This window comes from Chrysochloris asiatica, unplaced genomic scaffold (assembly GCF_000296735.1).
Source record: "Chrysochloris asiatica unplaced genomic scaffold, ChrAsi1.0 scaffold00105, whole genome shotgun sequence".
Classification (NCBI taxonomy): Eukaryota; Metazoa; Chordata; class Mammalia; order Afrosoricida; family Chrysochloridae; genus Chrysochloris; species Chrysochloris asiatica.
In genome coordinates this window covers 2,219,142-2,222,543 of record NW_006408623.1, presented here as the reverse complement: position 1 = coordinate 2,222,543, position 3,402 = coordinate 2,219,142, and the positions used below count along the sequence as shown (strand labels likewise).

Genomic DNA, 3,402 nt, shown 5'->3' with positions numbered 1-3,402 from the left:
AAAGCTGACAGTAGACGTTACTAAGGATTCTGTATGGTCTGGTATGGAAGGAGGTCCACGGTGGTGGTGTTTGTGTGTGCCATGCTGAGTTACCTTACTGGGTGACACTAACCCAAGTGACATCATTGTGTGGCAGTCTGTGTCTGTAAAGATAACAGCCTCAGAAACTTGTGAGGGCTGACCTTCAGGGTCTTTAAGAGTCAAAATCAACTCGACGGCAATGAAGACAAAGTAAGACTATTCCCCAATGGTCTTAAAGTAATTTTAGGAGCAAGAAGGTGAAACATTCCATAATTTGGAGTCATCTTTCTATATTTTTAAGTTGTGTTAGATTTGTCATATAAGAGTTTCTCTCACCAGGACTCTCTGTGAGAGTGACAGCGTCTTTAAACCCGCTGTGATGCCCAGGGAAGACAGGGCGACCTTGGAGTCCGACTACTTCCTTAAGATCATTCAACTTTTGGATGATCATCCAAACCGCCGCATCATGGGAGTAGACAATGTAGACTTCAAGCAGATGTCACAGACTCGCATGTCCCTGCGTGGACTGTGCACAAGGCCGTCTGAGAGCACCTGGAAAACAACTCGGCTCTGGAAAAACTTGTTGCTTCACATCTAGAACAGTATGGGGTTTGTGTCCACTAAGCAGGACCTTGCTGGGATCAGGGACATGCTGCTGGCCACAAGGTGCCAGCTACCCCTCTACTGGGGCCATTGCCCTATTAGAGGTTACTGTGCCAGTCCAGAACACAGGTCTGGGTCCTAAAGACCTCCTTCTTCCAGCCTCAGGGCATCACCGGAAGCTCTCCAGAGGCCCCATTGGAATCCTGAGTGATGTGCAGCTGAGCAAGACTGGAGACAAAGTGGGAGCCACTGAAGCCACCCTGCTGAGCGAGCAGAACATCTGCCCCTACTCCTTCGGGCTGATTATCCAGCAGGAGCTGGACAATGGCCGCATCTACAAACCGGAAGTGCTCGATAGCACCGAGGAGCTCTGCATTCTTCTTCCGGCAAGTTGTCACCGTGTGTCTGCAGATTGGCTACCCAGCTGTTGCCTCAGGCCCCCAGTTCCCTCATCAATGGGTACAAGTAGGTCCTGGCTTTGTCTGTGGAGACTGAGTGCACCCTCCCACTGGCTGAAAAGGTCAAGGCCTTCTTGGCGAACCCATCTGTATTTGTGGCTGCTGCTGCTGCTGCCTCAGTTCTGGCCCAGGTAGACACAGGAAGGGTCAGAGGAGTCAGATGAGGAAATGCCATGTCTCTGATTAGTCACCAAAAGCTACCAACTCAGCCAGCTGTGTTTGTGCAGCAAGGAATTAAAGGTTTGTTGTTGTTAGGTGCCACTGAGTCAGTACTGACTCATAGCGACCTTATGCACAGCAGAACGAAACACTGCCTGATCCTAAGCCAACCTCACTACTGTTGCTACACTTGAGTCCATCGATGCTGCCACTGGGCCAATCCATCTCACTGGGGGTCTTCATCTTTTTCTCTGACCCTCCACCTTACCAAACATGATATCCTTCTCCAGAGACTGGTCCATCCTGACAATATGTCCAAAGTATGAGAGACAAAGTTTGGCCATCTTGGCCTCCAAGGAGCACTCGGGCTGCACGTCTTCCAAAACGGATCTAATAGTTCTTTTGGCAGCCCCTGGCACTTTCAATATTCTCCTCCAACACCATAACTCAAAAGCATCAATTCTTCTACGATCTTCCTTATTCACTGTCCAGCTTTCGCATGCATATGAGGTTATTGAAAATACCATGGCTTGGGTCAGGCGCACCTTAGTCCTCAAGCTGACATCTTTGCTCTTCAACATTTTTAAAAAATTAAAGGTTTACTGCTCTTAAAAAACAATAATAAAAAGAAAAGAAAAATCAGGATATGATTTTATTTAATATTCTATGAAGCAAGGATATTAGATTTCTGGGTTGAAATGTGGATTGCACATCTAACTTCCTCCTGGGATTGACACTACAATGAAGGGATACAAATGAACGAAGAAAGGAAACAGTACGGATACAGATAGAACCACAGAGGCTAACAGCAACAATGTTTTGGAAACTGGGAAGCAAGTGAGCTGATAGGAACTTATTTGTTGTGTTGTTATTGCTAACTGCCATTGAGTTGGTTCTGACCCATGTTGATTATGTACCATCGAGTCGACCCTGACTCATAGCGACCCTGTACAGGGTTTCCAAGGCTGTAAATCTTCATGGGAGCAGAAAGCTGCATCTTTCTCCTGCGGAACCACTGGTAGTTTTGAACTGCTGACCATGAGATTAGCAGCCCGACTCATAACCACTACGCTACCAGAGCTCCTTAGTGACTCTGTATAGGGTTTCTGAGGGGCAGCTGGTGAGCTTGAACCATTGATTTTGTGTTTCAAACAGACTTTGAAGTCCAGCACATTAACCCACAGTACCACAGCAGGACTCCAAAGAACTTATTTAGGGATCCCCAAAAGTTGGTTGGTGCACCAGCAGTTAGGACGCTGAGAGCCAGTTTAGGCTCCACTTCAGAGCCTTGGAAGCACACAGAGCATCTGGGACCTTGTGGACCAGAGGTAGAGGGAGTGTGTGACACCCAGAGGACTGGATGGAGTCTGAGAAGGACAACTCACCTGTGTGGGGTCCTCTCCTGTGACATACAACCTCATCCTAATCTGAGAAAACACCAGAAAAAATACCAGGCCTGCACACTTCAAAAGTGCCAAGGACACGAAAGAAAAAGGAGACCAAGCAAGTGTCCCTGATTGGAAGAGTCTAAGAGGGGTCCTGGTGTGGCGCTGTAGGATAAGCACTGGACTGCTAACTGCAAGGTCGGCGGTTCGAATCCGCTAGCCACTCCTTGGAAACCCTACACAGGGTCGCTGTGAGTTGCACTTAATAACGACAGCAAAGGGACATGACATGGACATGCAATGACGGATCCTGAACTGGGTCCTAGAATCATGAATGAACATTAGTAAAGAAAGAAAAACTGATGAGATCGAAATTAATTCGATACTTTAGTTCACAGTATTCGCCCAAAGTTAATCTCCGTGTGGCGCTGTAGGATAAGCACTGGACCGAAAGGTTGGTTCAACTGCAAGGTTGGCTGTTCAAACTCACCATCCGCTGCTCGGAAATCGCATATGCTATGAGTTGGAACAGTACTTAACAACAGTTGTTTCAAAATTCATCTCTTAGTGGTGATCATTGTATGGCCACAGAAGATGTTAACATTAGGGAAAGCTTGGTCAAAGCTACATGAGACTTCTCTGTGTTAACTTTGCAGCTTTTCTGTAATTCTACAAGGATCTCAAGAACAATACTGGTGTGATTTTTGTTTCATTGTAAAGAAAAAGTGTTTATAGTCCCTTTCTGTGAACTGGTTGGTGCTGGTTATGCGCCGTCC

At 46.8% G+C, this 3,402-nt stretch overlaps 1 pseudogene; it reads left to right on the top strand.

Annotated features, from left to right (window-relative positions):
* The first annotated feature begins 400 nt into the window (after positions 1-400).
* On the top strand, positions 401-1,265 carry LOC102818280 (annotated as a pseudogene).
* The last annotated feature ends 2,137 nt before the right edge of the window (positions 1,266-3,402 follow it).